The sequence below is a fragment of the Thamnophis sirtalis genome, unplaced genomic scaffold (genome assembly GCF_051295495.1).
Source record: "Thamnophis sirtalis isolate CommonGarterSnake01/CBP01778 unplaced genomic scaffold, rThaSir2_p1.2 scaffold_6, whole genome shotgun sequence".
NCBI classification, from domain to species: Eukaryota; Metazoa; Chordata; class Lepidosauria; order Squamata; family Natricidae; genus Thamnophis; species Thamnophis sirtalis.
In genome coordinates, this window is record NW_028261386.1 from 61,798,323 (window position 1) to 61,814,060 (window position 15,738).

A 15,738-nucleotide genomic window follows, 5' to 3' on the forward strand; every position below is an offset into this window, starting at 1 on the left:
TATTCCTATAGTTTTGGTTTTAAAATCAAAGAACATCATTGTATTAAACAAGAAAAAACAAATATAGATGCTTTCATTTAAACAAAGGACACTTGATGATGTGGTTGATCTGCCATTTGTAAAAATATTCTAATATTTTCACTTCTTTTTCCTTAGCTTAAAGTGACATACATATAGCTGACTATGCTGGCATTTGAATTCTTCAGATAAACCAGCACTTTTTCCATGGTTGTCCTTGTGCTTTATGGATTGGTAAAGCAAAGCATTACTGTATTGGAAGCTATGTCTTCTGATAAATTGAGCATAATTCTTGGAATTATTACTGCGATTTTTAATGCACCAATATAGATCTTTGCAACAGTGATATTGTTGTCGAGTTCTTTCATGATCACGTGTTCCATTGCAAAGTTCTTCATTAAAATGATGGGAGATACTACCTTCAAATTCCAGTTTATGTGTTAGCAATCCAGAAAGTTCAATTGAATCAAGGAATTCTGTTGTAAAATAAAGTGTTAGCTCCTTCACTGAAGGAACAATATTTTTACATCATTCCAGAGAAGTGCCTATTGCATGTGGAATTGATTTTTCTCATAATGTTCTTTTAGAACCGTTGGACCAACTATTCTTCCATAGTTCCACCAACAAATGTTGAAGAAAGGATGATGTATCTTCCAGTGTTTCGAAAATCATCTTTCAATGGGTGAAGTTTCTGTGTATTGTTGATCTTCAGGCTGCTTGATCCATTTGGATGTAACTCAGCGTCCCACCTTTAGTCTTAGCAGCCATTATATTGTTGAAATAGATGCCCTTTTAAAAAGTTATCACATTTATTCTCATTGTTCATTATTCAATATGCACAGTCACACGTTCCCATTCGTTTCTTGTTCTTGATCATTTGGAGTTGATGATGCTGGTCATCATCTCCAAGAGGAAAGAAAAGTATCTATCAAAAACTGTCACAGGATGGGAAATTACTCACAAACTACCTCCTTATTCTTTCAACATAATGTACTGTTGATACATTAATGTCTGATGTAATGATCTATTTGTCCTTCTATAATCACAGAAGGATTCTATTCCTTTTTGGAACTATTTCTTCAGCATCAAAGGACATTATTTGGAAGAGGCAATTATATTGTTTGATGTTCTTCCTGAATTCATTTGTAATAGGTTCATCCCTTCATTCAGCAGAAATTGGTAATTTCTCCAGGGACCAGGAATACATGACAGTGAGGGCACACTTTGGCCATGGAACCAACATCAGCAAAAATATTACATTGTGCAAGTTGTGCATTTTGCCTTACTCTTTCTATGTTGAGGTCTTGCTGTTGACGTTGGGTATAGGAATGTTAGAAGAACTTTACCACATGTTCTCAAGTTGATCTTACCTTTGTTCTTTTTTTGTCACCTCATTCGATAGCTTTTGTGCAATTTTGGAGACATGCAGTCCTTTCATCCTCAGTTTCTTCATCTCTCTTTGTGCCACATCCCAATGACATTTAACTATGGCATCCACCCTTTCTTTCTCCATGGCATAATTATGCTGACAACATTTTAATTTAATTTAATTTCTTTACCACAATGTTACATGTTGCCTTTCTCACTTCAGAACAATTTAGAATTCCTTCTGGCTTCTCTATGAGTTGTAGCAAATTGTCAGAGATATCACCACATGACCTTTTGAGGGCTAAGAAGGGAGCAATATACCTGATCTCTGGAAGGCAAAGGGCACACTGTTTCAGAGTAGGAAGCAATTGAAAATTAAACAGAATGAAACTCAAAGGGAAGAAAAATAAAGAGAAATGAATTTATTTTAAGGAAAGAAACCATGACAATTTTATGAAAATAAGATATTTGACTGACACTAGAGAGATCCAGTTTCTACTCCATCTGTAATTACAGAAGATCACTTGGTAACTTTCCCAACTTACAGAATTGCTGGGAAGAAATAAAGCAGGATAGAACACTAATATGTATCTTCAGTTCATAAGCAAAGGTGTGATATTGATACAGTATATGTTTGTGTGTGTGTGAGAGAGAAAAGGGTCATGAAAAGCAATAACGATATCCAGGCCTTTCTTCATGCACCTTAAAGTTGTTGCTTTTTAAAGAGCCACATGATGAGTCAAAACCTTGCTGTTGGGTAGGGTGAACAAGTGAAACATTGGAAGCCTGGCTAAGAAACTGTCACAGAATGCTGAAAATGAATACCACAACAGCAGCACACACCCAGTAGCCAGTAGCACTGAAGCAGATATAACTTTCCAACATTTCATTTACATTTTAGGCATAAAATCATTTGGGTGCTTTTGGTCAAGTCATTTTCTCCAAACTCTAGGAATGAAGCAATGGCAAATCATTTCCAAAAAGCCTTGCCAAGTAAATTGCAGGGATTAGTTCAGGCAATCACCAGGAATTAGTATTGACTTGAAGGCACGCAGGCAAACACAGAGACATTTATTTCTCATTGTCATTCTTTGATTAAATATATATCTTAATAGCATCATTGTAACAGTTTATGAAAAGATTGAAATAGTAAACAGAATAATGGGGCAAAATTCTTACATAGTAATGCAGGACACAATCAACAATTACGATACAGAAAGTATTTTGGTGTTAGTTACAGAATGTTAACTAAAGATAGTACAACCAGTTACAGAAGCTAAGAATATTCAAATAATTACTTTGGGCACCCACATACTACATGTATAATGGCTTTGTTCATGAAATACATGGAAGAATTTTCACTGTTATTGATCACTCAAACTCCATTTATATAATAAATAGGTTTCACAGAGATTTTTGGTGATATTCCCTGGCAAATATATGCAAACCTCCTAAAAGTGGCAAATATGTTTTCACAGAATTCTGTTATGCAAAACATTGGCAGAGAATAAGAGCTGAAATAATATTTCATAGAGGTTTAAGGTTAAACAATATTAACATGAGTCATCTGTTATACAAGCTACAACATTTAGCTAATATAAACTATGGTGTTAATTTCTTAATATAGTCACTTCAACAAAATGAGACGAATGAAAGAATGTTCTTAATACTATTAAATGAAAGAAGAGCAGATCAAATTAGCCCAAACAAATAGTCATTCTTTATATTTTAAAATGTATCCTGAACCCCATTGTTCAAATACAAAAATCATGAACAGAGGACACATGCAAGCAGATATTTAAGAAATCAAGTAAACTAAAGCTCTACTAACTCTCTTTATATTTCCCCTTCCGCAATACCATTTTTGTGTGTGTGAGAAGCACTGTAATGTACACTGGTCTGATCGCAGTTAGCCATAGTCCATTACTTTTCACAGAATTATCATATGTAAAGGACCTTGCAGATAAGTCTAATCCTGGCCAGTACAGTGTCCACTATTTCAGCATGTTCAACAGATTTCCACATAGCTTCTCTTTAAACATCCCAAGTGAAGGGAGCCACCATTTTTTGAACCAGTCTACTGAAATGTGGAAAAGCTTTACCTTTAGAGTTATTTTCTGCCTACCAGCCAAAACATATTTCCTTTTTTCTTGTGTGTGTCTGTGCATGCCTTTTCATCACTGTTGACTGCTGGTAACTACCTGAACTAGTCCCTGAAGTTTTCTTAGTAAGATTTCAGAAGTGGTTTGAGAAGGTTACCCAGATGACTCTGCCCCTCAAGTGGGGTTAGAACTCCTCTAAACTACTTCTTGTAGTTTAAACACATTGTTTCTGATATCTTCTTGTGATTTAAACCACAATTTCTCTTTGGCATTATTATGGTTGGTCATATACTCTGCCAGATGTTTAGACTGGATTTGGCCTGTTTGACTGTCTGTCTGTTATTTCTAAGTTTTTCTTTCCAGGTTACTGTCCTTTAGAAATACTCTAACTGGTCAAAATATTCTCTAAAATGTAGCATCGAGAACTAAATACATATTACTGCAGAACACAGATGAAAAAATGATATTTAATCTTGACACTATACTTAAGTTGTTGCTGCCTAGCAATGAATTACTAAATTTGCCCCTTTTTAAGCCTTTATTTTCTTTCTTTTTTTTCTGGTCACATCACACCAATTACCCTCAGGACCATCACATCACATCACACTGACAACTGTATGCATAATCAATTTCTATATTTCTCTTGACAGAAGGTATTCTCTTGTGTTATCACTTTGTGGATTTCTGATCTTGAATTTTCTCTAGCTACGCAAACCCTAGCTTTTAAGCCTCAACATGCCATGTTATTCAACTATAATTTCTCAACTAAAACATTGTGTTTCACATTTAAATAGAATTAATGATTTGATTTGGACATTACAGTAAGCCATGACTTATTAAATAAATGACAAATTATTTAGTTTTTTTAAAGCTAAACTCACACTAACCCCAAATAGCAACCTAGCTTCTAATGCTAAACCTGGGAGACTAAGCTGCATGTCAATCTATTAAGTTTCTAAACAGATTTATCTCTGAGTTTTGAAACCAGGTTTGATGGGAGTCTTCTTTCTGGAAGGACAAGAAAAGAAAGCACTACATTTGAGGAAGCACTAAGCAGCTGGAGTAAGCCACCATGGTATGTTTCCCTATAATATATCCAGAACTTGTTATGATAAGTTGCTTAGTGTTCCACTCAGTACTGAGTGCAAAGAAAAGGACCAAAAGGTTGTATTGCATACTACTTTTGGCAAAAGTATAGTACTGAGCCATGTGTTGAGTCATAGTCACGCTGGCTTTCTGGTGACATAGCTTTGCTAATTGCCTTTACTCTTCCAACAATTTAAAAACACTATTTCTTACTGATATGTATTCTTTCCTCTTATGATTTTAATGCTATCTGAATGTATTAAGACTCAGTGAATATTAAGATTCACAATCTCTCATAGATTTTCTCCTAAAAGGTAAAGGTTCCCCTTGCACATATGTGCTAGTTGTTCCCAACTCTAGGGGGCGACGCTCATCTCTGTTTCAAAGCTGAAAAGCCAATGTTGTCCAAAGACATGGCCGGCATGACTAAATGCCGAAGGTGCATGGAATGTTGTTACCTTCCCACCAAAGGTGGATCCTATTTTTCTACTTGCATTTTTACGTGCTTTCAAACTACTAGGTTGGCAGAAGCTAGGACAAGTAATGGGAGCACATTCCATTATGCGGCACTAGGGATTCAAACTGTCGAACTGCTGACCTTTCTGATCGACAAGCTCAGCATCTTAGCCAATGAGCCCTGCATCCCCTCAGATTTTCTCCTATACAAAACTAAATTTAGACATGCATGACTGAAATAAGGGCCTAACCTTTTCCTATTTGTACCTATCTTTCCCTTTCCTTTCTCTGTTTCCTGTATAACGAATTTTTAATAAATTGCAAACTCCATAATGGAAGAATATGTTTTCCCATACACTATAAAAATGCCAGGTATACCAATAAACAAACAAACAAATAAACAAAAAATACAATTTTCTTTCAATTATTCAAAACATCTCAAATAATTAAAAACTAATGAAGCATGGCCAATTTCAAAAGAAGCTGAACAAGATAGGACCAGATTAGTACTCAGAAAGAAAATAATCAGGAACTCCTAAGTCTGCAGGCTAAACTGGGCAACAAAAAACAACCACTACAGAACAAGCAGAAGGTGGCAATGATGATCCATCCATTTCTATACTCTTGCCAAAAAATCTATAGGGATTTATTCACAGTCCATAACCAACCTCAAATTAAAGGAAACTACCTTCCCCCCACCCTAACCAATTTCAAAAAACAGGTATATAAGATAATGGCTACATTTAAGACAGTAATTTATTGTCCGTGGAAATAAAGGAGTCCTTAAGAGAATCATACAAGCAATATAATGCAGTCTATCGTTCCTAATTCTATTTGATTAGAAGGTCTATATTTTAAAAAACTATTTCTGTCTTTGTTCATTTAAAATCTAGGATGGTTAAAAAAAAAAAAGTTGCAAGGCAATAACCCGATAACCTTTACTATACTTAGTTTGGTCAACTAAAAGGTACATCTGTTAATATTAACTTCTACAATAATTTTTAATACATGAAAACTACAAAATGAAAACAACTTTCTTTGATTCTATAAATGTACTAAGTTTTATGGTTGTTTCAAGTAAATTACAGATATTTCTGAAACTATTGATAAACTTTTATATATCATTGGATTTTTGGATGGATACATGTTTTCAGATCAAGAGGCAATTTCATTCTTCTGTGGGAAGCCCTGGATCATTGTAAAAAAAGTAGATTATCCCGATAATACCAAGGATACTGATATAAAATAAAACATTAACAAAATAAATATTATGTTTTTGTTGCACTATTTAAGATGTCTGGGATCCATGAAAAAACTAACAATAGAACAGGACATCTCTCTCCACATATATTTTGCCATTACTATCTAGTATTTTTTATTCAAACATTATCTTTTAAAACTAATATTAAATCATCCCAGTATGCTATTTTTATTTTATTCTGAGATATTTTATTTTATTCCAAGACATCAGGCTCACCAAGATCTAACAATACCACAATGCCTTCATCACAGCTCACTAAAAAAATAAGGGAAGTAAATCAGACTGCTGAAACTACAGAAATAACTCACTGCTCTCCATCACAGGCAGGAATACTTCACACTTATCTGTAGCATCCTATTATAGTTAAGACATAACTGAAAAATGACATGTAGTTCAATCTTCAAATGTGACACATGTAGTTTATTAACCCATTCATTATATATATTATATATATAAAATATTTCAGTAGTTGTAAGTTTAGTAACACACACACACATACTTTTTCTTATATACATTGAAAATCTAACAGAAGTAAAATCATTTATTATATAATAAAAATAATATTTATTTATTATATAATAATATTTATTATATAATAATACATATTTTTATTATATATAAAAAGAAGATTTAAAAAAAAATAAAGTCAAACATCTCATAGATTTGTAGGGAAGTGTAATAAATTATGGTAAATACAGTTGTTTAAGAAGATCCTATGTAGTCAGGAACTTTTGTTGTGAAAACTGTTTTATTAAGGCATAGCTCACTTCTATACTGTAGCAAAATCCAATAACAAAGTACTGTAGCTCAACATTTATGAAAACTTTAAAAAATGGAAAAAAATGACTGAGTATAAATATATAATCTTTTTATAGAATAATATTAAGCTGAGAATTAAGGAATCTGTAGAAGAAAAGCATGATGGAATTTTAAAGAGGAATAAGATTTTTAATTAAACAGACTATATCCTCTATAGGAGTTTTTAATAGATATCATGTATTACACTTAACACAAAGATGCTGATAAGAAAGAATTTTATACTTATTCCCAGCTATAAGAATGAATACTTCTACTGTCAAAGAATCAATAAATAATTAGATTGTGTTCAATAGCTGTTGCTTAATCTGCATTTACATTAATGTGTTGCTTGTATCTGATTGGCCATCAAGTATTTTAAAGCTATTTTCAACCATAGGAAGTATAGTTTTTTAAGGAGAAAGCTCCTGCCATCCATTCTGTTGAGTTAGTTTAGCCCCCTTAATAAAAGCTTTCCTGTTGAGACAAGCCTGAAAAATTATAGGTCTTGCTTACACAGGTCAAGTATAAGGCATGTTCTCACATACCAATACTGACATAGTAGGTTACATTCTTTTACATGTACACACCCATCTGTGCTAACTACCAACCAGCACTAATTTAATGGAAGCTAAGCAAAAATGGCAACTCTCCCAGGTTATTTGGCAGAAACTCAAACGTAGATGCCTATGTAAGTTATTTATATGGTATGTGCAAATGACTTGTCCATCAGTTTGCAACATTTAAGTCAGGCATGCCAAAGTTCATTAAGCTTCGTCTATTAAGTCCATTTTGCATGTTTTGTTTTCTTGGCAGCTGACTTAAATATGCAATGAAACTAAGGAGCAATTAAACTCAAGATACACAAGAAGAAAAGTTCCACTTTTTAAAACACAAAACAAAGCCTCACTGCAAATAAAGGTGAATGTTTGCAACTGTTTTACCTCAGGATTGGTTAAACTACATGAGAAAGTAATAGCCACAGATAATGATGTGTATTATATAAAGCAGTAATACAATAAAGCCTAATTCAAAAGTTCTTAACAAGAAGCAATTAAAGCAAGTGTCCTTTCTGTTGGCAAGCACAGCTAATATTTTCAGAACTTGCAGATACTCTCATAAAAGAGCTTCTGCCTCTTGATTCACAAAATGGCTACCATGAGTGACAAAGGACAGTTTTTCAGAATGCTATCCCTTCCTGCTGCAAGATAATTTGTATTTCCTCTACTGTCCTTTTCCCTTTATATAGAGAGAGTCATATTTATATATAATCCATTAAGCCAGAATTACCCATTATTTTTATTTTCTAAGAAAGCTTGTAATTTATAGTTGAGATGTTCTTAGAAATTAGGATGGTATTGGAGGACCATTTCCAATAATTCATTACTGCATAGTAATGAATGTTGTACTTCAAGAGAACTGTGAATGGATGCTTAGAGAAACCATGTTGGAGAAAAAAGTTGAATTGACATTTATTTTGTTTCTAACATTTTTCTGTTATTTTCCAACATAAATCAGTAATCTAAAATCCAAATCAAACTATGTTTATTTTAATTTAGTTGGAAAATATAAATATAGCTCATACATAACAGAAGATGATAGAAATACTGTAATTTCCACAATTTATTTAGCTCCTATATTGAGGAATGCAAAAAGCAATGTTCTTGAATCCTCCAAGTTCTGAATTGCAACAAGGAGTTAGTTGGAATGCTGACACCAACATGACCAATATATTGCTCAGATACATTAATTCAGAATTTTGTATTATTCTTTTTAGGCAAAAATACACAGATTGTCATAAAATAACAGTCAAGGGACTCACAGCCAATACATTACAAGAAAGGTCATAAAGTACCGCCATGTTTCAGAAATGAATACATGATTTTTTTATATATATATCAGTTACTATCCCACAGATTGTACATCTGAAATTATCATTTTTTCTGGTCAGGTCATTTTTAAATAAAGCACTACTGCAATCACTTATCATTTGACAGTCTATAAAGCCTATGTAAGCTAATTGGCTAATAATTGCATGGACATCTATACAGATAGTAAAAATATTCAGAATATAGGTAGTCCTCAACTTATGACCGCAATTGAGCCCAAAGTTTCTGTTGTTAAGTGAAATAGTTAAGTGAATTTTGCCCCATTTTATGACCTTTCTCACTACAGTTGTTAAGAGAATCATTGCAGTTGTTAAGTTAGTAACATGGTTATTAAGTAAATCTTTCCCATTGACTTTGCTTGTCAGAAGGTTGCAAAAGGTGACCACACAACCCTGGGACACTGCAATCCTCATAAATAAGAGTCAGTTGCCAAATGTCTGAATTTTGATCACATGACTATGGGGATTCCGAAATGGTGGCAAGTCTGAAAAATGGTCCTAAGTCACTTTTTCCAGTGCCATTGTAACTTCAAACAGTCACTAAATGAATTGTTGTAAGTCAAGGACTATATATATTTTTCATCTCTGGTCTTCAAATAAAAGGAACAATAAAATCACAAACTCTTAAAAGGAATGAGAGAGAAAGTTTAAGTGGTCTTGCCATTGAAAATATTATGTAAAACTATTACTGTAAACCATCAATTCATAAATGTGCTATTTTCATTAATTTTACCTCTTAAACTGTTCAATCCAATTTAAGCATCTATACAAATATTTCTTTATCTCTTAGTGTGAAACATAAAACAACTACTTCATAAAAAATTAGTGCTGTTCTCTAATGTAGCAGAAACTAGACTAACTTAATTCATTTTGTATTGTTTTATGCATACTGTATCAAAGAAAGATAAGTATTCCATTGGAAAGAATACCAACCTACTGACTCTCAAAGATAGCATCTTACCATGTTATTTTGTGATTAGACTTTATGAGACTGACATTTCAGCAATATTTGCTTTCAAACTGCTTGGAAAGATCATAGAACACATGTCAGTTAAATCTAATGGTGTCTTTCAACCTGTAGAATAGATGTCTTGAAATTTCACTCCAAATGCAGAGTCAAAAACTCCTATTGCATAATTTAACAAATTTTGACTTTAAATGGGAACCAATACCCTAATATAGCTAGTTATTATTCTTCCTGCAGCTAAGAACCCATATTTTGTTTAAATATATTCTGTTGTGCCACAGCTGTCTGTTGGGAACCCTGATAAATAAAAGTAGCCAGAAGAAGAAGCATTTACTTTAAGATTAATATAATCATCTAACAGCTAGATATTTATCCTGTTACAAGTTTATAATTATACAGCCACTTATTTAATTTCAACCCATAGGATTCCCTGGTGTTTTCATTAGAAAATAAATATAATATTATTGTGGACTCACAATACCTTGTGCTGCACTTATAAAGCATTAAAGCATTAACCTCCAGTGACATTTGGAACTGTAAAGACTAATAAATTTATTCTTGCATAAGTATTTATGATTTACAGCTCACTTCATCACAGCAAGTATTCCTATAGGTTCTAAGCCTATTCTAGATAATTGGTTTTAATGAGACTGAATGTCAAATGCCGAATGATTGTGTAATATTAGTTATAGGAAAATAGCTAGATCTGTAACTGTCTGATCATCTATATGTATTTTATTCTATTATGTGTGATGTTTACTATGTCTGATGAATTAGCTTCAGAGTACATTGTCCAGGAAAGTTGGTGGAGTAAAAACTAAACACAATTTATTCCTAGTCCTAAAATTTGCTTTATGCACATCTACCATTAAAGATCTAAAACACCTTATTAATGCAAACACACACTCATAATGATTGGGCTTTTTTATTATGTTTGCTTCACATTCAAGGAATTCATGGCTCTTCACACTTCATTTTATTGTCATAACTATCAACTAAATCATTTGGGCAGAAAAAACAATCACTTTAATGCCATTGGCAAGCTTTTAGAATTTAGTTCAAAGTCTCTCCAGCTGAATATCTGAATCTCTACATTACTCAGAACATCATTTACTGGCAGCTAGATTATCTCTCACCACTACGACACTATGAAAAACCTTACTTAAAGAGAATTTACCTCACACATTTATTTTTGTCTACTTCACATGCTATTTGCCTAGCCTTTTTAAAAGCGCAGCCATTATTTTCTCTTGTAAAGAATTCAATATGCAAAAAATGAATGTTCTTTTTACCTGAAACAAGTAGCATGTTTACAGTTATTGTCACATAATTATTCATGTAAAAAGGATGGTTGAATTAAATAGTAGAAAAGCCAGCATCTTTTGTCTAATAAAAAAGTGGGGCATTCATTTCCAAATGTAAGCTTGTTAATGGATTAATAAACCAAGATTCAGATTCAGATGGAATACAACATATTTTGGCTCTGGCAAGTTTCTTGTTATTTTAATTGCATGTGTGCAGAGAAAGCCACACAATGTTTTATTTTCAATTGATTTTTTTTCTTGTTTTTCAACTCTTTGACTTAATTTTTTTTAATAGGTTACATTTTAAAAGCATTTTTATTTCAATTTCTATTTATTGCTGACAATCTCTTGAAAACTCAATGTCAATGGTTTAACTTAAAGAAGAAGTTCAATGTAAATACTACATACTATTCCCCTTTGAGTCTTGAATTGCAACATTGCCTTAATACATACATATAATGTGACTATTATGTCAGAAGAAGCAATGTGTTCCTCATAGTTGCTAATAGATCTAGACCAGAGGTGGGCGAACTGGTAGTAGCAGCGGTGGGAGGCTCCACCCATCAGCCCGGACACTTCTGCACATAGGAGCGAATTGGTAGAATCTGATCTAGACCAGTGGTGGGATTCAACATTTTTTACTACTGGTTCTGGGTTGGTGCCATGGCTTGGTGGGTGGGGCTTGGTGGAAGTGGCAGGGGAAGGATACTGTAAAATCTCCATTCTCACCCCACTCCAGGGGAACATTACTGCAAAATCCCCATTTCTTCCCGATCACCTGGGACTCGGGAGGCAGAGAATAGATGGGGCGAGGCCAGTCAGAGGTGGTATTTATCGGTTCTCCAAACTACTCAAAATTTCTGCTACCAGTTCTGCAGAACTGGTCAGAACCTGCTGAACACCACCTCTGATCTAGACAATCTCTTATTTATATATATTTGTCATATTTTCAAAGATGCTTATCTCACAGATAAGGGATTCTAGACAGCGTACCCAAAAGCTGTTCCTTAGTGCCCATCAGCCCCTCTACCTCACTTGATGTTTAAAAAATACTACACACACACACACACACCCTATATATGAGAGAGAACATCATATTTATCCCAATGCTTTCAGACTCCACAAAACTTCTACTGGAATTACAGATACCATTCTGGCCCCCTACTTCACCTTCTGGTAATTAGCTGCCTCACCATACCCACAATGGCAGCCATTTTGAGAATCTACCCACACATTCTCTTATGATCCTAAATATATCCAGAGTCAAACAAAGTAGCCTACACCTTAATGGTGTCATAATAGCAATGACATAAGAATTTCCTTTTCATAAATATGTAGCTCGTTTATTGATCATCATTGAATTTAAATAAGAAACATTTTGTGGGTTTTTTGGACAATGTTAGAAAATATTTCTGAAGCTATTACATGGCCTTTTACACTCCATAAGCTAATGGAGTTGAACCCAACTTGTCATATTTTCCCTCCAAATTCTATAGGTGACAGACTTTCCAGATACCATTAAACAACTACGACTGTGAAAGAAGGAAGCTTCATGTATTTTCAAAAATAATGTACTAAAATTTGAAACGCAAAGAAAACTTCAACTGGGTAATTATTTACTAATCACCCGAGAACAAGATAGTTCTGTTCAATATTGTTTCTAGGAACAAAAGGAATGATGTTTTAAAAATGAAGTGTTTATAGTTTACAGTATTCTTGCATACTCTAGAGTTTAGTTTGTGTATGCAAATACAAGTCCTTAAGAATGTAAAGCAGAGTCAAATACAGTCAGAAGCAATAGCACTTAGACTTATATACTGCCCCATAGCACTTTAAGGCACTCTCTGGGTGGTTTATAATATCAACATATTACCCCCAACAATCTGGGCCCTCATTTTACCAACCTTGGAAGGATGGAAGGCTGAGTCAATCTTGAACCCTGTCAGGATTGAACACCAGACTACGGACAGAATTTGCCTGCAATATTGCATTCTAACCATTGTGGCACCAAGGCAATGGACAAGTAAAAGAAAATAGTTAACACAACATACATTCACAAAATTAATACAAGTAAGCTAATGAAAGCATGTGTAGAAAAATAAAATCCAGTAAAATTAATGTTAAATGAAAGGTAATTCAGTTCATGGAGGCATTATGAGTCCAATGTTAAATTCTGAATCTAAAATTTAAAAATGGAAAGAATAAATTAAGGCAAAGCTATGCATGATAATGACCATCCCACTGTGATGTTGGGGGAAAGGCACGTTGGCCCTAATCCAGATTGCATCTTTGGTTGGGGCTCACTTTCACTTCCCCTGCTTCTGATTCTTATCATAGCACTTAAGGATGAAAATATAACAATGAACTAGGACACAATTAGCAGCAGAAAGGCAGCATTGGGTCATTATGCAGATGAAACCAGACTAAATGCTATAAAAGAAGCCTTTATTAAAAGCCAGACCCATACACCCACAAATATGTTTCATGCATGAAAGCAGAAAGTGATCCCCCCCCCCCCCGGAAATTGTCTGTAAACCACACTGGGAAGTCATATGTCCCCACCACCTCAAAGAGAATCTATCTGCCCTAAAAGAAAATTTACCAAATGAATATAATCAGTTACTACTTCTTAGATTAAGCAAAATCCGTATTTTAATTAATCCTCAAGGCTTTAAGATGACATCATAGCTGAAATATTACTGTTTGCACAATTTCATTCTGACTTATATTACTTCTGATTAAATATATAAACTGATGTCATTTGGCCAGGAAAAATATTCATTATTAATAACAGCTAACAGTTTGTTAAACTACTTATCTCAGCCCTTAGGGAACTTGTTTTAAAGAATTCTAATTAGGAAACCAGATTAGTCATAACAGTCAGTTTGTATGCTTACAATCCTATTAAGAATAATTCTTAATTAGGTTTAAGTGACTGTTTATCAGTGGACCTGTGGTATTTTGACAAAACAATGAGAAAATAATTTATCAGGAACCTACAGTGAAATAGCTTTTCATAAATGATGGTAGTATTTTTCCTAACAGTTGAACAGCATAGACTTATACTTCATTTTGCTTCAACAATGCTTGAACTAAGAAATCAAGAGTATCTCTCAAACATTCTCTGAATGGAAAATGTGACCCTTCAGACAATTTGGGTCAACCATTTCTGCTAACAACTAAATAACCACATAATATGTTTAAATTCTAAATTAAGCTATTTGGTTTGCCAAAATAAACACTGCAAAGTATTACATGCAACTCTCTGGGAGAACAAATCCTATACCTCAGAAAGTAACATAATTAATATGAGGTTGAAAAATATGAAGGGCCTCCATAAAAGCTCTGCGGCCAAAGTAGTGCACATGATGCATGAATTTGAAATATAACAATAGCATTCTGTTAAATTTTGCATTGTTATTATTATCACAAACCATTCCTGCTCTTAAGTACATAAAAGTAAAAGTACCACATAGGAAATATCTACAAGTAATCCACAGTTCTCAAATAAAGTGTTTTAATAAACCATGATGCATTATTAAAGGTATTTATCCAAGTTGAAATCTGCTCTATCCCCAGTTTTACAAGAAAGTCATCCATTATTACCACTTGAGAATTACTGTATTATAACTTCAATAAATCAAGTAAAAGTAATCAAAAACTTTAAATGAAATTAAATCTTGTCAGTATCTAGAATTTCTTTCACATAATATAACTTCCCACTAATGAGAGACTTTTAAAAACTAGCAGCCATAAAATATATATTGCATGCATTATAATGTGGATTTTTCATGTCACTGACAATCAGCATCAGGTTAGAGTACTGCCATCATGCTTAAAGTTATCTAAACCACCTCAGTTCAAATAAACCTGCCTGAACATTTCTACTTGTCCCTTAAATGAATTTTTTAGAAAGATTTCCTGATTATGGAATCGAAAGTCCAAGGTAAAAAATATTGCCCTGCCAATTTAGGAGGATACACCAAAATATCTTTCTGTCCATTGCACAGGCCTAGGGTACAAATGATCTTAATAGGATACTCTTACTCAGCCTTAAAATTATAAAAAGAGGATGCAATATTAAAAATGTTATTTTCTCCTATAAAACTAGAAGAGCTTATTCTACTCCAACTGTAGTATGAACTTTGAGACGATAACCTAAACATTATCACTTTATTACAACCAAGAAAAAGAAACAAATGTAACCATAATTATAAACCTAACATAATTCCACATTCTTTCTATCCAATGGTTACTTTGAATTCAAAATCAAATATAGGCCACATTCATACTCAAGTAATATTTGGACAGGTGATCAAACATCTTTAAGAAGTGGAAATAAAGCCACTGATTTCCAAATATTTAAACAACCTGTTTGATCCTTATTATCGCTTAGCATCCCAATGAAACCATTTGTCTCTCTAATCAAGTGGATATGATCATACATTTTCATACTTCTTTTCTGTGTCATTTTCAAAGAAAAGCACTTCAAT

General features: G+C 33.4%; 1 protein-coding gene across 6 annotated transcripts in view; it reads right to left on the reverse strand.

The window, feature by feature from the left end:
* CRIM1 (cysteine rich transmembrane BMP regulator 1) overlaps positions 1–15,738 on the reverse strand; it is a 140,851-nt gene that overhangs the window by 81,444 nt on the left and 43,669 nt on the right. The window lies entirely within an intron of this gene.